Consider the following 23167-nt stretch of genomic DNA (forward strand, 5'->3'; position numbering starts at 1 on the left):
TTAGGTCTTCTTGGAAGTTCTGGTAGAATTCTGCATTGAAACCATCTGGTCCTGGGCTTTTTTTGGTAGGGAGGTTTTTGATAACAGCTTCTAATTCTTCGCGACTGACAGGTCTGTTTAGATTGTTCACCTGGTCCTGGTTTAGTTTTGGTAAATGGTATTTATCTAAAAACGTGTCCATTTCTTTTACATTTTCCAGTTTTGTGGCATACAGGCTTTTGTAGTAAGATCTAATGACTCTCCGAATTTCCTCTGTGTCTGTGGTTATGTCCCCCTTTTCATTTCTGATCTTATTAATTTGCGTGTTCTCTCTCTGTCATTTGATTAGTTTGGATAGGGGTTTATCAATCTTGTTGATTTTCTCCAGGAACCAGCTTTTTGTTTCATTGATTCTTTGGATTGTTTTCTGTGTTTCTATTTTGTTGATTTCAGCCCTCAGTTTGATTATTTCCAGTCTTCTACTCCTCCTAGGTGAGTCTGCTTCTTTTTTTTCTAAAGCTTTCAAGTGGGCTGTTAAGTCTCCAATATGTGCTTTCTCTGTTTTCTTTAGGTGGGCACTTAGTGCTATGAACTTTCCTCTCAGGACTGCTTTCATAGTGTCCCATAAGTTCGAGTATGCTGTTTCTTTATTTTCATTGAATTCAAGGAAGACTTTAATTTCTTTCTTTATTTCTTCCTTAATCCAGGTATGGTTCAGTAGTTGACTGTTCAGTTTCCATGAGTTTGTAGGCTTTCTGGGGGTAGCATTGTTGTTGAATTCTAACTTTAATCCATGGTGATCTGATAAGACTCAGGTGGTTACTAATATTTTTTTTTGTAACTGTGTAAGTTAGCTTTGCTACCGAGTATGTGGTCAATTTTCGAGAAGGTTCCATGAGCTGCAGAGGAGAAGGTATATTCTTTCCTCTTTGGGTGGAATAATCTATAGATGTCTGTTAAGTCCATTTGCTTCATTACCTCCATTAATTCTCTAATTTCTCTGTTAGGTTTCTGTTTGATTGACCTGTCCATTGGTGAGAGAGGAGTGTTGAAGTCTCCTACTATTAGTGTGTGTGGTTTGATGGCTGCCTTGAGTTTTAGTAATGTTTCTTTTACGTACGTGGGTGCTTTTATATTAGGGGCATAGATATTCAGGATTGAGACTTCTTCCTGATGAATTGTTACTGTTATGAGTATAAAATGTCCCTCTCCATCTCTTCTGATTGATTTAAGTTTGAAGTCAACTTTGTTAGAAATTAGTATGGCCACACCTGCTTGTTTCTTAGGTCCATTTGCTTGATAAGCCTTTCCCCAGCCCTTTACTCTGAGTAGGTGCCTGTCTTTGTGGTTGAGGTGTGTTTCTTGTAGACAGCAGAATGTTGGATCCTGTTTTCTTATCCAATCTCTTAGCCTGTACCTTTTTATAGGTGAGTTGAGCCCATTGATATTAAGTGATATTAATGACCAGTTGTTGTTAACTCCGGTCACTTTTTTAGTAGTAGGGTTTGTGTGTTTTCCTTCTTTGATTTGCGCTGGTGAAGGGTCTCTAGATGTCTGAGTTATTGTGGTCATTGTTGGACTCCTTGGTTAGTGATTTTCCTTCTATTATTTTCTGTAAGGCTGGATTTGTGGCTACGTATTGTTTAAATTTGTTTTTATCTTGGAATATTTTGTTTTCTCCATTTATAGTGAACGAAAGTTTGGCTGGATATAGTAGTCTGGGCTTGCATCCGTGGTCTCTTAGCTTTTGGAGTACATCTATCCAGGACCTTCTGGCTTTCATGGTTTCCATAGAGAAGTCAGGTGTAAGTCTGATAGGTTTACCTTTATAAGTAACTTGGCCTTTTTCCTTTGCGGCTCTTAATATTCTTTCTTTATTCTGTATATTTTGTGTTTTGATTATTATATGGCGAGGGGATGTTTTCTTTTGATCCAGCCGATTTGGTGTTCTGTATGCTTCTTGAACCTTCATAGGTACATCTGTCTTCAGGTTGGGAAAGTTTTCTTCTATAATTTTATTAAGTATATTAAGTATATTTTCTGCTTTCAAAGGCCAAGCAGTTTCTTTATTAATTAACCAATAAAAGCAACAGATAGAAAGATGACCCTCCTCCATCAAATATCTTGTTTTTTTTTAATCACCAAGCTCAGTGGTGTGTTCAAAGCAGATGTTCTGTAGATGGCTTAATAAATTCTGAAATACCAAGACTCATTTTATTAATATATAATATATTAATATATGTAGTAGTCTACATGCATTCCTTTATTATTTTCTGCTCCTAGTTTTGTGTGTTATTTTTAAGTTTTATCTATAGATACAGGGTCTATATATTTAGTATTGGCCTCCTCTTCCTTCCAAACACAGACAAGCATTCTGCAGTTCATGGGTTCTCCAGGATACCTCTCATAGGCTTCCATTGGAACAAATCTACCAGCTTGCCTAGGGGTATTCCAGTGTCACCAGGGCCCTGTTGGTGTTGATTCTTTTTGCCAGATAAGGATCCTCAGGAGGATGGGTCAGCTTGCCCATGGATACTTGGCTGATAATAGCAAACTCAAGAGAGGAGCTGGCTCCTACTCCTGGTGTTACAGACATTCTAATATTTGGGACCATCTGCAAGTGAAAGGGCTGTGCCCTGAGGGTGGTCTTGCACAGTTGATGAGCTCATAGGTGGGGGTAGGTGGGAACTGGGCATGCCTGCAAGGCGAGGGGGATGGTGATCTTTTGTGTTTCTTGTTCTCTGAAAAGGATTCCTTGTTGGCTGCTGTTCCAAGTCTTTTCTTGCTCCTTCAGCGTATCAATCATTTCCTTAAAACAGTGACACTCATTAGAGCTTGCAAACAAATGGTCAAGAACTAGGCAACGCCAATTATTTCACTCAGCATGTGAGGTCGTTTTATGAGAGTTCACAGACCTGAGCGGTAGTGTGGAAAAGACGCAGGCCCCTAGAAGGAACTCTTTTTTTTTTTTTAATAATTTTTTTTATTAAGAAAAGAAGAAAAAAAAACATAAACAAAAAACAAGTTTCCACCTCCTCCCAGCCTCCCATTTCCCTCCCCCTCCTCCCACCCTTCTCCCCCTCCTCCCACCCTTCTACCCCTCCCCCCACTCCTCTCCCCCTCCCTCTCCAGTCCACAGAGCAGTCCAGGTTCCCTGCCCTGTGGTAAGTCCTAGGTCCTCCCCCCTCCGTCCATATCTAGGAAGGTGAACATCCAAACTGGCTAGGCTTCCACAAAGCCAGCACATTAAGTAGGATCAAAACCCCGTGCCATTGTCCTTGGCGTCTCATTAGCCCTCATTGTTCGCCATGTTCAGAGAGTCCGGTTTTATCCCATGCTTTTTCGGTCACAGTCCAGCTGGCCTTGGTGAGCTCCCAGTAGATCAGCTCCACTGTCTCAGTGGGTGGGTGCACGCCTCGTGGTCCCGACTTCTTTGCTCATGTTCTCCCTCCTTCTGCTCCTCATTGGGACCTTGGGAGCTCAGTCCAGTGCTCCAGTGTGTAACAATGACTTCTCGAATTTTGCAGGCAAATGGATGGAAATAGAAAACACTATCCTGAGTGAGGTGTCCCAGACCCAAAAAGATGAACATGGGATGTACTCGCTCATAATTGGTTTCTAGCCATAAATTAGGGCCACAGAGTCTACAATAGGTGAACCTAAAGAAGCTAAGTAAGAAGGTGAACCCAAGGAAAAACATATAGTTATCCTCTTGGCTAAGGGAAGTAGACCCAATTGCCGGGGAGAAAATTAGGATCTTGGGGGTGGGGTGGGATGGGGGTAAGGGGAGATGGGGAGAGAAAAGGTAGAAGGGAAGGAGGGGGGATTTGGGGAATCAGGAGAATTGGGATAAAGGAAAGGTGGATAGGGGAGCACGGAACCACAATTCTTAGTTAAGGGAACCACTTTAGGGTGAGCAAGAGACTTGACCCTAGAGGGGCTCCCAAGTGCCCAACATGAGGTTCCCAGTTAGTTCCTTGGGTAGCTGAGGATTGGGAACCTGAAATGACCCTATCCGAGAGCAATACTGACGAATATCTTGCATATCATCATAGAACCTTCATCTGGTGATAGAAGGAACTCTTTGCAGAGGAGAGGAGAGCTTGTGTTTATCGCGGCCAGAAAAGGCTTGCTGTGCTATGTAAACCAGCAGAGTTAGAAGGTAGGAGTGTGGAGCCCAGGATCCCCCTGGAACATCGCTTCTGATTTCTTCCCTCTTTTCTGTTCAGCTATGGAACAGTCTCCTAATTACCATAGAACTCATTTTCTCAACCAAATAGAGCTGCGGTCACCTTGAATCATTTTGTTTTGTTTGTTTCCTTTGTTTTGATTTTCAAGACAAGACAGGGTTTCTTTGTGTAACAACCCTGGATGTCCTGGAACTCACTTTGTAAACCAGGCTGGCCTTGAACTCACAGAGATCTGCCTGACTCTGCCTCCTGAGTGCTGGATTAAAGGAGTGTGCCACCATCACCTGGCTCACCTTGAATCTTTAAAGGTCTCTTAGAGTCTTGCAATGGAAACCGCCATGGTACCATCTTCACCATGCTGTCTATCTGGGCAGTTAAAGTTTTTGAAATACCAAAAGGGGCCTCATAAAAAGTGCTTTCAGGGGCTGGGCATGTGGGCCAGTGCACAGCACTTACTTAGCTTGTGCTGTGCCCTCGACACTATCCCTAAGTTTAAAGGGGAAGAAAGTGGTCTCAATCACAGGATGACTGTGTGCACACATGTTTTTAAATGCTTGGAAGCCAAAGGCACACATTTCAAAGGTAATTTTGTGTTTGCTATCAGTTGCCTTTTACTTGGACAGCACAGGCAGCTTCTCGTTAGATAGGGGCTTGTAGGGATGGAGCATTGCCTGGAAAACACATTGACAACAGAGGCAGAGAGATGCTGAAGATGACTGACATCTCTCCTCCCATCGTCTCCAGCCGGTAACATGAAGGATTCCTCAGGACAAGCAGGAGAAGCATTCTCCAAGTGACCTCATACATCCCAGCAATACCTCGAGAGAGGCAGCCATGGGCAAGCTTGCTTCAAGTTAGGCTGGGCTGGAGAGAAAACTGCCAGTCCTTGGGCAGCCTCCTGCTCTTGGCACCCTTGGCCAACCCTTGACTGGTGGAATCTCAGGAAATCAATGTGCAGTCACAGGAATGGATGCCACCATGTCTAAATGACAGCAGAGGCGAGATGGTTTTCTAAAAGCAGTCGTGCTGGAGTCCGGCCCCTCCACCGAGTAGCAGTGCTATCCCTTAAATGGGCTGCATTCGCTGCCTTTCCCGTCACTGAGACTGCGCGCCTGGAAACTGCAGCTTAAGGAAAGACGAGTTTCTTTTCCGCTCGTGGTTCAAGCATATAATCATCACAGTGAGTGACGTCATGGAACCGGCAGGATCAGGCTGCTCACGTTGGTCCACAGACAGCAATGGATGTTCGCGCTGAGCTTGTTTCCTCCTTTTCAATTGATGCAGGACTCCAGTTTATGGAATGGCACCACCCGTGTGTAAGGTGGGTCCCACCCACCTCAGTTAACCTAGTCTAGATAATCCCAGAGGGATAACCAAGGAATTCTTTTCATAGCAGTTCCAAACTACAGGGAATTGATAATATTAACCATTTCAGCTACCCAGAAAGGCTCTGACAACTGGGGAGGGTTAGGATGGTATGGAGAGGCAGGGAGACATTTTTCTCTAAATTTTCCCTCCGAGGCTTAGAGGTTGAGGAGTTCTCTTTTAGCTCTAATTGTCTTTTGATTGTTTTTTTTTTTTTTTTGGTTTTTCGAGACAGGGTTTCTCTGTGGCTTTGGAGCCTGTCCTGGAACTACCTCTGGTTTTGGAAGACAGCATGTCACCTCGACATGGGTTATGCTCCTTGTGGTTTGTACAACTGGCGGGGGGGGGGGGGGGGGGGGGGGTGCTGGAGTGACTGGGAATTCACACAGTTCAGGCTCATGTACTTTTATGAAGCCGGGGCCTGGGTGGGGTCTTGTTCGTGGGCCTAGTGAGATTCCGTATATGCTGGGTCTCCCAATGGTCTGTGGTGAACTTCTCTCTCTGAGGCTCACTATTAGTGGAGGGAAATGAGGGTCTCTCTCTTTCTGTTTTTTTGTTTTGTTTTTGTTTTGAGACAGAAGCTCACTATGTAGCTCAGGTTGGCCTCAAACTCATAGATTGGCCTGCCTCTGCCTCCTGAGTGCTGGGATTAAAGGCGTACGCCCTGTCTTGTACTCTTGATACCTGAGGAGCCTGGGGGGATGGGAAACTGGTGGAGGCCTAGGGGAAGCAGTGGACAGAACTGTGTTAACTGTGGCCATGTGATTGGTCAAGCAGAAGAATCATGGGGATCACAGTGTCGTGGGATTTTATTCCTTTTTGCCTGTTTCTTTTATTGTTACTTTTCAAATCCCTTTTTTTTTCCTCCAAAAAAACAAAACTACACATGAAAAAGAGAGATCTGAAGAACTCTAAACCAAGAAAAGCCATACTGAATATCATACTGAACCACAACTGGACTTTGGCCTGACAGAGGCAAGAAACGGCCTTTTAAAATATTCTGAGAAGGGGCTTGCTTGGGAAACAGAAAATATAGAGTTCTGGCCTCAGAGAGTGTGATTAATTCTGGGAAGATGCAGCGGCTCTAGCCACGTAGTAATTTTAGACTTCCTAATTGGCACTTTAAAAATAGCAGCCAGCTTCTGCTTTGTTGGTCCCTTTGTTCTGCCTGGGGCTGCGCCTTGTGCTTAAGAAGCTTGCAAGTTTCCCCCATAAGTCCTAATACAGGTCTCCTAGGGTACCTGACTCTGCCCTGACTCACCAGGGAGCGATAACCCCTTGTGGCCTTTGGAAACCTTGCCATCCCCACATCAGCCCCCCACCACCCCCCTGCTCACAGATCTAGCCTCTTCCTGCCTAACAACCAGGTGCCTAAGGGGTGGATTTTACCTTGGCATTCCCTTCAGACCACACATCTGGGCACTCTAAGTTGCCAGCCGAATGGCATCATTTCCCAGCCAGGTAATAAATACTTTAGGCTGGCACCAGGCAAAGGGAAACCGAGTATTTACCAAATCCTTTCCCAGATCTGAGTGGGTCCCATTCCTAGGCAGGGGTAAATGCTGGCCTCTTCATCGTGAGATACTGGATCAGCGGAGATGCCACAGCAGAAGCAGCTGCGTTTGTTCCTTTCACTCGTTCCCAGAGGCTCTGAGAGTCCCATCCCACCAGGTGCAAAGTTCCACATCATGCCCTAGCTTCGTTCTCCAAGTGTTCCTTCTGGGGGATGCCTGCAACTTCGCTAAGGACAGTAGGGACACCAGAGTGGTTAGCTGCATGGAGTTGTTCCTCGCGATTCAAGAACTGGGGTTGCATGAAGCCTCTAGGATCATGATTGAGTTCTCTGCTGCCGATAGTTTAGAAAATAACCTCTGGTTTCATTTGGCACATGACAGTCAATGAGAAGAATCGTTTTGTATCGGAGGAGAGCCATCTATTCCTCGGTTCTTACAATTTTTATATGGCACAGGAATTACATTCATTAGAGTCCAGCCCACCTGTATGCATGGGCTTTCCTTCAGACCCTGTTCATGGTGTTTGTTTGTTTGTTTTCATCGCATTGGGTATGCTTTAAATGTATTTCCTCCCTCCTGACTGTAACTTCATCTCTAATCACATCCTTCCCGTCGGAAAACAGCTGCCTTTGGGAGGAACCTTCTTCTGTGAAAATATTACAATACTGCCCTTCCTGTGGGGTTTAAAGGTTTATGTGGGATTTTTAAAAAAAAAGAAAAGAAAACGTTTTGAGTTTGCAAGCAGGTGCTAGGGGCTGCTGGGGGAGTTGCTGCTGGCTCCCACACTCCCTGTGTTGAGCATTATTTTCAGGGAATCTTGCCTTTCCTAACCAGTAAGGCTGCAATACAAACTGTTTTAAACCGGTCAATTCCAGACTGCCCCAGCCCCGGTCTAACGACTCAGGAAAGTGGCCCTTCTCTACCCTGCCAGTTGTGACTGTCCCACTGGAAGGAAATGGAGGCAGCAGCGTGAAAGCCCTGCCCTGTGAGAGGACAGAGGACAGAGCCCTGCCCCACACCTCCCTGCAGGGTCTTTCACCCTCTGCTCCTGTGCCTCTGAAAATCTCTTAGCGTGAAACATTTGGGAAAACAGAAAAACAGTTGTTTTATTTTCCAGCAGAAGGTAGAGTCCACTGACAGAATTTTCTCTTCCTTCCCAGGCGCTCCAGAACACAAGAGACATATTAATAGAGGGAGGTGCCCCTCTCTTCAAAAAGGAGAGAGCCCCAGAAAAACAGACCAGGCCAGTCTCTTTCCCTGCAGAGTGATGGTGAGAAGGGCCCTCCATTCCAGGGAGGATGAAGGGGCAGCCTTGGCTCTTCTGTTGCAGGGCTAGGCCTTAAGCATCTTGGTTTGCCCATCATTAGTAGGATCCGACAAACTCTCCTGAGAAATGAGGGGAGAATGAGCTGGAAGAGCCAGCCGAGAACACATGCCAATGACATTCGGGGTACAGGGCTGTGTGTGTGGCGGAAAAAACTTTGAACAATTATTAAGGCATCTTTGGTGATTGCGATCCATGGTCCTTCTATGATATACCCAAGGTAAGACCTTGGACACAAGAGGCCCTCACCCTCAAGGATGAAAAGTCATTGTGCCCGTCTCTCAGCCCAATGCACCCGAGCTCGTTCTTGGGTTCCCTGCCATCGCACAGCCTGGCTATGCTCTCCTGGCTCTTCTCACCGATCTCTTTTGAACATTCTATGTGTGTGTATGTATGTTATATGTATATTTAATATATATATAACCAAAGGAAGAGATCAACAGATAGGGGAAAGAGAAGGTGATGAGTTGATATATACTATAAAACTTCAGAATAAAAAATGCTATATAAACAGCATGCTAACGAGCAAAGAGGGGAGTGACAAGATACAGTCCTCTCCCTACATAGCCCCGCCCCTTCCCAGTATGCCCCACCCCTTCCCAATTTGCCCCGCCCCTCCCCAGTCCTTCATTTTCAAAGCCAGCAATGGTTATTGAGTCTTTCTCATGTAAGATCTTCTTGATGTTGACTGTTCTTCTACCTCTATCTTCTACTTAGAAGTACTGTGATTAAATCAGACTTCTGTACATAAATCTGAACAGCCTAATTCCAAGAACAGCTGACCAGAATTCTTCCATCAGCATATCTGTGAGGGCATTTTCTTGATTGCAAATTGCAAAACAAATTAGGATGGACAAGCCCACTGTGGGCAGTGCCAACCCTGGGCAGGTAAGCCTGGGCTGTATAGGAAAGATAGCTGAATGTGAGCCTTCAAGCAAGTTGGGAAGCAGCATTCCTTAGTGGGTTCCATTTCAACTTTCTGCCTTTAATTCTTGCCTTGGTGTCCCTTGATGATGGGTTGGAACCTCTAAGCAAGCAAGCACATTCCTCCCTTCAGTCACTTTTAGCCCAGGTATCAATCACATCACCAGAAGGCAAGCCAAACAGGCATCTTTAGAAGCCATTGGTCTGCCAGTCCTGTAGGCTGCACTCCTTGTCCATGACGTAGGACCCATCAAGAAGTTGTACAAAAGCTTCTTGCTCAGGATTTAGTGGTAAGAAAGAAAGTTACTTCCCCTGAACTTGTTGGCTTTATACTTCAGTCCCCATATCTTAGACATCAGAGCAAACTGTGGACATTAAAAATCATAATTTGAAGTAAAAATTTGCTTTTATTTAGTGCTCCAAAGCAAGAGAAGAGGCATTGTAGTCTACCCAAGGACTTCCTTCCTTCTGTCCTTCCATTTATTTATTATTTATTTATTTATTTGGTTTTTCAAGACAGGGTTTTTCTGTGTTACTTTGGAGCCTGTCCTGGAACTAGCACTTGTAGACCAGGCTGGCCTTGAACTCACAGAGATTCTCCTGCCTCTGCCTCTTAAGTGCTAGGATTAAAAGCGTGTGCCACCATCCCCCGGCCCAAGGAGTTTCTTAAAGTCACCAATAAATCATTTACTTTTCAGCATCTGGTGCTAAGATTGGGTGGTTTGAACGGTGCCAACCCTGGTTCATCTCTCCGCTTACAGCTCAGAGTATGAAAAAGTTGAGGTCACTGTGCAACGCACAGCCTGTAAATTTCCACCTCGCAGCCTAGATGTGCACCAAGTGGCATGTGTATGTCTCCAGCTAGACTTTGCGGCCGTGGAAGAAAAATGAATCAAAGGTAGGGATTGGTCTTTGAAAGACTCAGAGAAATTTATGGCTCAATTTAAAACCACTTGCAGTTTATCAAAGCAAAAGAAAGGGAATGGCCAGCTCCAGGGCAGAAATGAAAAGGAGCCCATGCTGTGCAGGTCTGCATGCCAGCGGGCCCTTCCTGCATCCCTGCTCTGAGGCTCTCACAGGCTCCTAACAATGCGAAGCTTAACCCGAGTTTCTGAGGTCCAGGCAGGCTGCCTTTCTTAGTGGAGGCTGGCTGGAGAGTGTCCATGGCCACTGGCGATGGCTGAGGTTAACGAAGGAACAGGAGAACTATAGAGTGTGGGGAACACACAAAGCTTACTACTTAGTCTCAAATTTGACTGCTGACACCCACAGCTTTTCCAAAGCAACCAGTTTCCTTCGTGGGGGTGAGGCTGTGATGCTGAAGATCCATCGGCAGATGGGCTTCTGTTCTTTGAAAGGACACAGTGGTCCAGTTTGGGAGCCACAGGAACAAGCACATTGGTGGGGTTACACATATAGGATCCAGGTCCTGGGGGATAGAGGCCCCTGGCAGGGATTGCACAGTTTAGGTCCGCTGGTGCTCACGGCCTCGAGGCACGAGGACCTGGAGAGGATGACCTGAGCACAGGATGGATTTCCCTTGCGGATTTGAAGTGTGGAGGTGAATACAGACTGACCCTAGGTCAGTAGCACAAAGATGTTGGAGCTGAGCTCTCTGATTTGCATGGGCTTTTCCTCGCTGTCTCCAGTTGGTTGCTGCAGTTCCAGCCATTATAACCTGAACCTCAGGAAGCAGAAAGGTGGGATGGGAGAGGGCCGGAAGTCTCAGCCAGTGACGAGTTCTGGATGCATCACACGTGCCGCACCTACATGGAAAGACTGCTGAAAATGTTGACTTTGTTTTCTTTTCTCCCATTAGGCACCTTTGATCTCCAACAACACAGAAGAGGAACATGAGGACTGGGTAGGAAAGACGCTTCTTTAAAAACTCACACCTGACGTTCAGTACCGGAAGCCTGCTGGCCTGACGTCCAAGTGGCTGAACTCGGGTGGGCTTCATGAAGCTTTTCCGGATCTTGTAGTATTTATTCCTCCTTGCTTTCTTGTGGAGTCTGTTTTAAAAGCCCTTTGAGGGTCTGGAGAGATAGCCCAGATGGGAAAACAAATGCTGTGCAAGTGTAAAACCTAGAGTTCGGATCCCCGTATCCACACCAAAGTGTGTGTGTCAATCCCAGGAGCAGACAGGGATAAGCTGACTTGCTAGGCTGGCCAAATCATTGAGCTCTGTGTTCAGTTTGGAGACCTTGCCTCAATAAACAAGATGGAGGATAATGGAGGGAGATATGAGACATCAACCTCTGCCTTCCACATGTACCAGTGTACAAAGCACACGTACACTTGGGCACACACACACACACACACACACTATAGATACACACACACCACAGACACACACACATACACCACAGACATACACATGCAATAAAATAGAATTAAAAGGAGTTTTTTCCTTAACATAAGCTATTTTTTCTCACTCTAGGATCAGGGGTTATACATCATGGATATTAGTGGGTTCTATAAAAAAGACACTTTCTGGAAACAACGTATTTACCAGTGGTTGTGGGGCCAGTTACCTGCCAAGCTTATAGAAATGCTTTGCAAAATGGGAGGGGTTGCTTAGCTAGTGTCAGGAGCAAAATCATTTCCCAGATGTTAGACGGTAGTGGTAACTGTAATTATTATAAGGGTAACCATAGCTTACTGAGAGAAACACAGGTACATAAGAAAATACAAGAAGCCCACGGCTACATCTATGGCCCCAGCAGTAAGAGGGGTAGTGTGGCCGTGTCTGTTAGCATGCATATATAAATCAGGACTGGCGTGGTGGCATACACACCTGCAATCCCTGCACTTTGGAGGCAGAAGCAGGAGAGCTATGAGCTTGAGACTAGCCTGGAACACACAAGGTAAGCCTGTCTCAAACAACGACAATACATCGAGAGTAAATGTCACATATTTCCAAACTCAGCATCTCATATGATATATATATATATATATATATATATATATTTAAAAGTATTGAGAGTTGATACGTCAGGCAGAAAAATCACGCAAGCACAGAGACCCAGCTTCATCTTCAGAATTCACTTTTTAAAAACGCCAGGTTCTTGTAATCCCAGTGAGGTGGAAACAGGCGGATCTCTGGGGCTACTGACCAGCCAGTCTGGCCTACTTGATAAGGTCCAGGCCTGTTTCAAACGAGGAAATGAGGGAGGAGGATGGCACCTGGGGAAAGACCCTTGAGGCTGCCCTCTGGCCTCCACACACCTCTACACGTGGAAGAAACCAGTGCACCGAGATTTGCACCAAGCTGCGCCGTTCCTCAAGATTGCTCCCAAGCCTCTGCTTCATGAACTGTGTTGTTCTGGGGTCCTCTAAATATCTCCCTGTCTTCCTCCCCCCGGAGTGACCTGCACTGTGTGCACAGGCTAGCCTGGAGAGCAAATCTGCGAAGACGGCGGCGGCCTGGAGCCCCAGCGTCCTGGCTTTTGTCATTTTCTGTTGCCAGTCAGGGGATCTTTACCCCTCAATCTGTGACCTGCTTGTTCACAGCCCTGCCTTCTGCCAAGGTGAAAGAAGGCTTTTGGCCTGTCAGTCTCTCTTGGTTGCCGCATGGTAAGCTTTAGCTCACAATGGCTGCTTGGTCTGGAGTGATCCTGGACCTTTGAAAGTGACATTGCTGTTTTCAACCAGCTAAGACTACTTCCAGCCAAAGGTAAAGATTTACATTTCAATGATCAGCAAGTTTTCTTTGCACACTTAAGAAACTGGCCTGGGTGCTCAGCCCCTCTGCACAGGTTTTGTTAATGAATTTGGCAGGAGGAGAGCTGCATTCCTAGGTTAAGTCTGAGAACAAAAACGACCTGTTTTCCTGTGTAATGACTTGCTGAGAAATTATTCAAAATGTGACTTAGAAAGTCTCTAGCCTGCGAGCTCAATTCCCTGGGCCACGAATTAGATAAAAGGCTTTTTTTTATGAGTCCACAGAGGACCTCTGAGGATTTGTGTGGGTGAGGAGAGAATGTCTGTGCTGTGCCACTGCCTCCTCCCCAGGGCCCATGCACAATGCGGAGGCCCAGGGACATCACATGCCAGCACCAGTGCCAGTGCCAAGTGGAGCCACAGCAGGGATGGACGGGGCAGTGCACATTATTGTTTGCCCCTAGCTCAGAACTGCAGTGCACACTGGAGCCCAGCGGGGCACCAAACCTGCCCTGCGCTGGGAGCTAGAATGACTGGAAGGACATAAAAGGTCTCATCCCAGGCCATCACCATCCTAAAGACATGTTTCTGTCCCCTTTCTCCAACATTAATTCAAGTGAGAAGCCCTGAACCTCCTGTGCCACTAGGACGCAGGGATCCACATGGAGGAACGTTTGAAGATGCTGTCCCAATAGCATCAGCATCGCCTGCACAAACAGAACTCTGAGAATGAAAGGGGAGGGACAGCCAAGAAGGTGGCAGACTTGACAGTCCTTTAACGGAGCTGTCCTAAGGATAAGTCCTTTCACAGGCACGTGGAACTCTTCAGTGCAGTGATCCTTCCCCTCCTCCTAAGTGTTCTCCGGTACAAGAGACACAGCCCGTTTGATCATGAGCACTCTGGATGTCTTAACTTTGATGACCTACAAGGCTACATTACATGCCTGCCATGAGCCATGAACGTCTCAGATTGTGCCTTGTGCCTCCTGCCTACCTGGCTGTATGTGCCCTTGTCCTGTCCCCGTGGAGTCCTGACCTGGCTCCCTCCAACCACTTGGGCAGGAGGACAACCTGGATGTGACATCTGTCAGTCCAATGATGGCCAAGCCAGTCTGGCAACACCTACCTTGTTTGATTTCCCAAATGTTCCCCTGAAAGATTAACAGTCTAGTGGCCATGAAAAGCACAAAGGATTTTTCTCTATAAAACTAAGCTACCTGTTATACGAAGGGAAATAGTAAATAACAAACAAGAGAGAAAAATACAATGGACAAGAGTGTTCTCTACTATTGTACTAGACGCTCCACCCCCAGTACAACACCTGAAAAAGATCAAACCCTCTTCCTACCTAGGTGATGTCGTTATGAAGAGAGTGAAGATCTCCATCTTTTAAATTCTTGCATCTATCTCGCCAAAGCACAAGAAAACATAGACTTAAGAATATGTGCTGCTTCCTAAGAGCTAGGAGGGCAAATCAATCCCAACAGGAGTTATCCTGCTGGATGAATCCTGGAGGCATGACCCTAAAGCTGAAAGGCTCGGTGATTAAAATGCCAGTAAATGGATTGCCATTTGAACTGGCAAGTGTGTTGGTTAGCCTTGGCACTCTAGTTTCATGTCTGGTCACCTGGTGGCGTATAAGTACATGTCCATGTCATCCCTCCTTTAATTGAGTTCATCTGTGTGAAGTGCAGTGCCCAGCATTGAAAAAGGGGTTTTCTGAGAGGAAAGAACCAGAGGGACTTACAAACCACCTCAGGATGCCTGGCATCCGCCTGCTTTCCTGCCTTCCTTCTTTCCATTTTTTTTTTCTTTGAAGTTGGCTTCATTTTAAAATTCAACAAGCTGGTAACCTGTAGCAGTAACAAATACGCATGCCCTGTAGAGTCTGTTTCACCCCCTCTGCTTTGCCGCCAGCCTTCAGTCTTCCTCCTAGGTGACACAGGTTTCTTTTCCTTGCAGAAGAGAAATCCACAGCTTTGCTGCCCTTGCAGATTACGAAGATGTAGGAGAGGAGGGTATTAAAGCCATTGCCATTGCCATGCTTCACATGGACTGTGTCAAATGAGACAGGGTGATGCTCCCAGTTGGTGATGGCCTTGATGCAGACATACCGGTGCCTCTGGTCACCAAGCACAGGTTGCACAGGTTGAACCCTATGGCATCAGTGATATTGCCAGTGTCCAGCGAGATCAGCACTGTACTGTTGACCTTGATGGGTGGGTTGGAGTAGTGGGTGATGCGTGTGCAGTGCATCACGAGGTGCAGGATGACTTTGGTACCCACAAGGACCTGCCTCGCCTTGCACAGCTTGTGCTGGGCCTCCTTCGGCATGATGCAGTGCATGGCGAAGTGACCCCTGGTGTCATACACCAAGCAGAAGGTCTCTCCATTCTTGTTGATGGTGATGACATTTATGAAGCCCACTGTGTAGGCCACATCAGTTCTGACTTTGCCATCTGCTGTGGGACAATGGTCTTGTACCCTGTAAAGTCACTTGTACTGGCCAGTAGCCAGGCAGGAAGGATAGGTGGGGCGACCAGAACAGGAGAATTGTGGGAAGAGGAAAGGCTCAGTCTGCAGTGGTCATCCAGATGCAGAGAAAGCAAGATGAGAATGCCTCACTGATAAAGGTACCAAGCCATGTGAATAACACAGACAAGAATTATGGATTAATTTAAGATGGAAAAGTTAATAAGAAGCCTGAGCTAATAAGTCAACCAGTTTTATAATTAATGTAGACCTCTGTGTGTTTCTTTGGGACTGAACGGCTGCAGGACTGGGTGGGACAGAAACCTCTGTCAACAGCCGCTGACCTCAATGAGGCACTACTTGGAGATCTTCTTCATCTTGTCTCTCATCAGTACGTATATAAATAAGTCTGTTCCTGAGGAAGATGCCAGGCGACAGGCACTGGCACCAGCAGCATCCTGTGGTGGAATTCTTAGGACCCCTCCCAAGCCATGGCAGAAAGAGGCAAGCATGTGTGCACAAGCGGAGTGTGTCATTCTTCTTTTCCTTTTCATTCCAAGGTTCTCCTTCTCTCATACCTGATGCTTTTTACTAGGAAACTCAGCCTCATGTTTCTCTACCATTGCTACCTCAGACAGCAACAGGCTAGCAGTTCCACAAACCTCCCTGGAATCTGGCATTCATCTGGCATCTGCATGCCCTAGAACATAGCCATGACCAACTGCCTAGTCTGTATTATCTTGTGCAATTACTGCTCCTGCTTTTTTATTTGTGCTGCCCTCCTTCACTGTTGCCATGAGGTGGGAAGTTTTCTTTAAATGCTAAGCCATTTCTTTGAGGTCTAGAGAGCTCACTTGGCTTTTACCAGGATGTGTTTTTCAGGGGTGTGAACCAGAATGGAGCCCTATCCAACAACGGGAAACAGCCACAGCCACTTCTGGTGTATGTACTACCAGCGCCTTGCTGCCTACTCTCACTGCTCCCCATGCCAGGAACACTTGGCCACTGCCGCTTGCTGGGTCAAGGCTGAGTGTGGTTTTTACTGTGGGGTGACCGACCACCTGTCCCTTTTTGGCCTACTTACATTCATGTCATGCCCTGGTCTCATCTCTCTTCATGGCTCACACTGACACCTTGCCTAAATGAGAGCTGAAAGCCCGGAGACACTAACCCTTGTGACCGACAACCACCACCACCTTTGTATGCTGTGATATTCCTTTCCCATTGAGTCAGCTCCAGAGTTCTGGCCTCCCAGGGTGACTTCCTGAGTTAGTGCTGGTTGTGCTCTTTCCCCTGATTTCCCAAATTTTCAAATCTAGCCTTTGGCTAAACAAAGAATTTAGCACCTACCTCTCTATATAGTCTTTCTCTTCCCCAACCATTCCCTTCTAGTTTGAAACATCAAGAAAGTTTTAGCAGAATAGAAAAATGAGAAGTGTGTGAGTGTGCGCGCACGTGTGTGTGTCTGTGTGAGTTAGATATAGTTGTTCTAGAAGTTAATTAGCAGTCACAGATAATTAGTAGTGTAGAAGTTAAAAAGAATTCAACTAAGGAAGCATCGAGTAATGCACCCTTACCCATCCTTGCTCTTAATTGGCCATGGAAGGTATCTCTTCTCTTTTCTCCCTAAGAATGTTATTCCTCTTTTCTGTTACTTATTTTTTATTACACTTATCTGTGTGTGGGGGTACTCACACTTTGTGGTAGGAATGGTAAACATTAAAAGCAGGTAGGTGAGGAAGTAAAGGACACTTAGCTGTTCTTCCGCTAGACTTGGATTCAATTCCCAGCACCTATGCAGCAGCTCACAACTATCTGTAGCTCCAGTTCCATGTGGATCAGACCCCTTTTTCTGACCTCTGTTGGCACCAGGCACATGAAGTATACATACATACATGCAGGCAGGCAGGCAGTCACCTATCCATAAAAAATAAAAATAAGTCCTTGGGTTTTTGGGAAACTATTCTGCTTACCATATGTAGAAACTATGCTCACCAAGGAGGAGAGCAGAGCTTTAGAAAAAAACAGAACAGATTTTAGATGACATCATGGCCCTAGCCATTTCTAAAGCATCATGTCCCATGAGCTATTCAGTCCAAAAACAAATACTGTACATTCTAAGTGAGCTTGAGTTAAAGTTCTCTCCTTTTAAATAAAAACATTCATAAAAAATATATGCATTATCATCAAGATAATAAAGACATCTCCCAGGACATGATGAAATCATGGGGGAGACAAGTGGTGGTTGTTAATACACAGAAACAACACTTGTAGCAGGAAACACACAACAAGCCCACAACAATCAGCAGGCTTGGCTTCTCAAAGTATTTATTCACTCATAAGGAGAGTGACATTTAAAAATGAAAGACTTCTTTTACTGTAGAGCCCAGATAGTTATAACATGAAAACAACAGTTTTCAGATCTGCTGACTAAAGCTGCTGGAAATTGCTGCGTGGTCAAAGCCTCTTGAAGGAAAACTGCTTTCCAAAGCATCAGGAATCGAACTGGAATGAATTGAATGACAACAATCTCTGCTTCCCACTTCTTGAGAAAATACAGAGGGATGAGCGAAAGCTAATTGCCCACTGAGCATATCATACCACGATCCAGGGTTTCTTTTACGATGGGGATTACTTGCAGGTACCACCCGTTAGCCTCACAGAAGAGACAAAGTAAAAGACTCAGTGGCTGAAGTAGAACAGGAGCTTCTGTCTGTCATCACAGTGTAGGGTCTTTCCCAGCTCTCTAACTTCAGTTATCATTGCTTCTCTCCAGGCAACTAGATGGACGTCCTAGTCAAGAGTAGAGCCCTCCCTGTCCAGAGTTTTCCACAAAGTCACACGGAACTCTATGACCTAAATTTAGTCAATGTGGTCACCCAATTTTATGGGTCAAAAATACTTTCAACAATGGCAGCCTGCTCAGCTACAGATCAGAAATTACATTACTAAGAAAAAGTGAAGGATGTATGTTTGAGGCCAACTAGCAATCAGTGGGTGCCAGGGCCTGGGGCAATAGGCAGGGGCAGCAAGGAAGGATTCTGAAGTGTTCAGGACTGAACTATCATTGCTTTCTAAACTAGACATGTCTTAGCAGAACCGCTGAATTGCCTTTGATAATGACTGTTTGAGCTCTTGGATTCTCTGAAAATGGTTGCATTCCAGCTTTCTCTGCTAGGTCTTTCATAAAAAAACAAGTTACTCAAATACATTCTCTAGATGTTTCCATTACCCCCAGCTTTATAATTATTGTATCAGCTAGGCTATCATATAGTTGCTAATAACAGTTGTAGATCAAGATTTTAATGATAAAAATAAAATATGAGTATAGCACTTTTTCTCTCGGTCTGCATCTTTTCAAGTATGTTTTCTGAAAGTACAAAGAAAGCAATCATAGCTGTTAGACTAGAAACCTGCACTTTGGATGAAGCATTTGGATGATGGTTAGCTCATTATGGAGGAGGATGAGGCACACAGCACTTTCTTGGCTGTTCCACATCTCTCGGTGTTCCTCCTTGCTGCCTTCTGACATCTGAAAGACACTTACTGGCACGGCCAGGAGCATGCTCTCAAACCCAGGGGATTGCTAATGGGTTTTAGCACATTGCTGTGTGATAGTTTTGCTGGTTGGTGAGTAGGTGAGTTGCTTTTGGAGATAAGAAGGATTAGAATCCACGCGGTCCCCCCTCCTGAGGTTCAGAGGCCATCAGGAAGGTGAAGAGATTGTAGGAGCCGGAGGTCTGGGAAGATTGGTGTGAAACGGTGTCTTCTGGGCATGACAGGACCACCCCACTCATCAACTTACAGTGCTGTGGTTGCCTGCACGAGATCAAACCAGCCACCGCTAGAGCAAAGAACAGGAAAGGGTGCACGAGCCCCTTCCCCGACAGCAGAGAAATGGACAGTGGTGGCTTGTTGGGGGAAGGAGTAGTCAGGTTTTTTTAAGACTGTGGTTCCTTGTAGGTTGAATATATTCCAGTGGTGGCTTCATATATCCAGGAGTATATGAAAAGCAGAAATTGGAGTTGCTAGGTTATTTTTCTTTTAACACCAGGTTTGGGGGAAGTAGGGAAGTAGGAGTGGATATTGGAGGAGTAAGTATGATCAAATTTATTGCATGAAATTTTCAAAGAATTAATAAAAGTAAATTGTAAAGGATTAGAGTTTATCGAGACCTCCAGTCAAGATGTTACCATGCTTTTTTTATTCTTTGAAGTACCCACATGCAAAGCATATCACAAAAACAGACTTATTAGTATGAACCACATGACGTGTCCAGTGGTTAACCAGTTCGCCAACAAACTAGCGATTTCATATGACAAAGAGAGAAAGAAAGCAAAAAATAAAATATCCAGGGTCATAAATAAGATAAAACAACTAAAGACTAGATTTGGGGAAGAATTATGAGTTGGCAGAGAGCCAGGGTGTTGTGTCACACTTGGATGGAAGCAGGCATGAATTTGGCTCGTATGGTGGAGTGAGGCATCCCAAATGCATAGGCTCCTAAAGGAGTCTGCAGATACAAACTGTAGACTGTTTCCAGCAGCAAATGGCAAAAGAAGGTGTGGAAAGCCACAGACTGTTGCTGGGTCTAATGGTTCCCTCAGGGGAGGAGGTGAGAAGGCGCAGAGTCAGGGCATGGACTCCAGGAATTAGGCCAACTGCAGACTCCTTTATTCAGCAATGGGAAGAGCCTTACACACCCTCCTTCCAGAGCCCAAGCTGAGTTCAGACTCATTGGCATTGCATGGTTGCCCCTCATTGGCTGGCACAATCCAGACCTCTCACAGTGCTGTTGCTAGGCCCTCAGGCAGACTCCAGGTTGCCTCATTTCTGGTCTTTGTAGGTCTTATCTTCCTATAAGACTCAGTCTCCCAAATGCAACCAAATCAGCTGCTCGTTGACCCAGCAAATCCATGTTACCAATATCACATCAGAACAAGAAAACTAGCCTGGCCTTGTGGCCACAGCTGGGAACAAAATAATTACATGCATAAAGCCACTACTCATCTTTGACTGGTAATACCAAAGGAGAAAGAAAAAAAAATCCAAGATGGGCTTGAAAACCCAAAGTCTAGAGCACAGAGCAGTGCCTGTTACAATAGCCAACTTGAGTCTTTAACATGAGTTTGTTCTAGAGGAGAGGAACTCTTAATTAGATTGTGACAAAACTTTAAACCTTGATTGACAACAAAAGATAAATTAGAAAATAGCAAAAACTAATTAAAGTTTTTCAAAATTAAAATAGTCATTGAAGTAAAATGCAGTAAACGCAATTTAATCACAATTATAATGAAATAAGGGACAACAAATGAGTAATTCATCTGGAAGACAGCATAGAATAGAGAGTGTTTAAAATCACTAATAAATAGTTGAGATATACAGGACAACCCGAAAGTCTCTAACACACATCTGTAGGAGATCCAGAGGAGGTGGTAGGTGTGGTTAAAAATGTATTCACTACTCTCGCTTGCCAAAACTTTACTACATGACATTAAGGGAATAAAAAAGACAGAAACACATAAAAATATAGATTAGAAACGAGAAAATAGATGGAAATTTTCAGAATCTGGGAAATAAATAACTTAGTAGATTTGGCAGGTAGGGGCAGAAACTTAAACCTGAAAGAGAACTTTACAATAAGCTTGTTCTACTTCTCAGGACACGGGAACAGTCAGGAAGTGGAGGGCAGGGTGCCGGAAGTGGAGAGTGGGGTGTTGGAAGTGGAGGGCAGGGTGCCGGAAGAGGAAGGTGGGGTGCTGGAAGAGGAGGGTGGGGTGCTGGAAGAGGAGGGTGGGGTGCTGGAAGTGGAAGAAGTGGAGGGTGGGGTGCTGGAAGTGGAAGAAGTGGAGGGTGGGGTGCTGGAAGAGGAGGAAGTGGAGGGTGGGGTGCTGGAAGTGGAGGAAGTGGAGGGTGGGGTGCTGGAAATGGAGGAAGTGGAGGGCGGGGTGCCGGAAGTGGAGGAAGTGGAGGGTGGGGTGCTAGAAGTGGAGGAAGTGGAGGGTGGGGTGCTAGAAGTGGAGGGTAGGGTGCTTGAAATGGATTTGCTGCGAGTCCCTGGCAGCTTGCTGCAGGATCAAGACCATGTGGCAGGTCCCCAAACGAAGGTGGCTGATCCCCGGCCATGTGGAGGCTGGCTGGTCCCTGGCAAGCGGTGTGGGCAGGCGGTGGGTGGGAGGCACAGAGATAGGCACACCATACAGAATAAAATTGAAAGTTTATTAGATGGGTTATGGAGAGGAAGGAAAAGGGAGAGAGAGAGAGAAAGAGAGAGAGAGAGAGAGAGAGAGAGAGAGAAAGAGAGAGAGAGAGAATGGAGGAAGAGAGGGGGGAGAGAGGCTGCCTTTCCCTTTCCGAGAGAGGGGACAGGAAGAGAGGGAGTGGGGCCTCAGGCTGCAAGCTGGAAGGGAATGGGCTTGGCTTGTCTCTTAAAGAGACAGAACATTACAGTGCTAGAAGTGGAGGGCAGGGTGCTGGCTGTCTTCACAGACGTGTGTGCGTCTCTCACCAGGTACATCAAGGGGATCTCTCCTGCTTGCTCTCTGAAAGAGGACTGCAGTCTCGCTTTTGAATAAATGTGCTGGGGAACTCTGGGATCAGAGACAATAGACCTATGCAAACTTAATAAAAACACAATTTTGAGTGTTAAAGAAATACATTTGAAGCTTAAAAGGGTCCATCAGAGATCCAGATAAAAAGACCATCTCAATTTTCAAGTCTCTAGTTTGTAGAGATTAAGAAGATCCTAGCATATTTGGAATGCTGTTTTTAAAAGTTTAAGCCTAACACATCCAAACTCAGAAGGGGGGGGGGGGGCTGGGGGAGGGACTGAGGGTAGAGAACTTGCCTAGTATGTGAGAGGTTCTGGGTTCCATCCTGGCCACCTTAAAAACAACAACAACAACAATAACAAAACATTTAAGCCACTTGTATTTTTCTGTTTCTGTGTCAAACGCCCTGCTGTGTCACAAGCCTTCACTGAAGGAAGTTAAGGCAGGGACTCAAGGCAGGAAGTGAAGCAGAGCCACAGGGGGACAGCGCTTACTGACTTGTTTTCTGTGGCTTTTTCACCAGGACCAGGTGGTCCAGGATGGCACTGTCCAGAGTGGGCTGGGCCCTTCTGAGTCAATCCTTACTTAAGAAAATCCTGCACAGACTTGCCTAGAGGCTAGTCTGAGGGAATAGCTTCTCAGGTAAGGTTCACTCTTCCCAGATGACTCTGGCTAATGTCAAGCTGGTGAAAACACTAACCAGCATGCTCAGCACCTGTCCGCTTGATACACAAACACATCATAAGTAAACCATCCTATTTCCTTTCTTGCTTGTCCCCAAGATCTCAGGTCAGTATAACTTTAAAAGCCCCAAGATTTTTAATATATTCGCCACTTTACCAGCTCAGTGTCATCTTAAACATCCAAAGTCTCTTAACCGCAGACTCCTGTAAAATCTAAAATAAGTTTCCTACTTTATTTCCAAAGGAAGAAAGAGGGTACCATTGCAATCAGATTAAAGCAAATCAAAAGTCAATGATGCAAAAAGCTCAGCGTGCACTTCCTGAGGCTCACAATCTTCTGGACCTGGAGGTCTTGAGTGCGTCCACTTCTTCAGCCTTGCCATCTGCAGGAAGCAGAGCTCTTTGCATAGGCTCAGGCTGGCTCACTCCGCACCTGCCCCTGTCCACGGCAGATGTCCCACGCTCCTGAGCCTTCACCAATGGCCTCCAGGCCTCTTCTTGG

The 23167-nt window shown here is 45.7% G+C and overlaps 1 pseudogene; it reads right to left on the minus strand.

The window, feature by feature from the left end:
• Positions 1 to 14891: 14891 nt before the first annotated feature.
• Positions 14892 to 17012, minus strand: LOC121434932 (annotated as a pseudogene).
• Positions 17013 to 23167: the final 6155 nt, after the last annotated feature.

This window comes from Microtus oregoni, unplaced genomic scaffold (assembly GCF_018167655.1).
Source record: "Microtus oregoni isolate MIOR12 unplaced genomic scaffold, Mior012 000045F_ref0000178, whole genome shotgun sequence".
In the NCBI taxonomy this organism is placed as follows: domain Eukaryota; kingdom Metazoa; phylum Chordata; class Mammalia; order Rodentia; family Cricetidae; genus Microtus; species Microtus oregoni.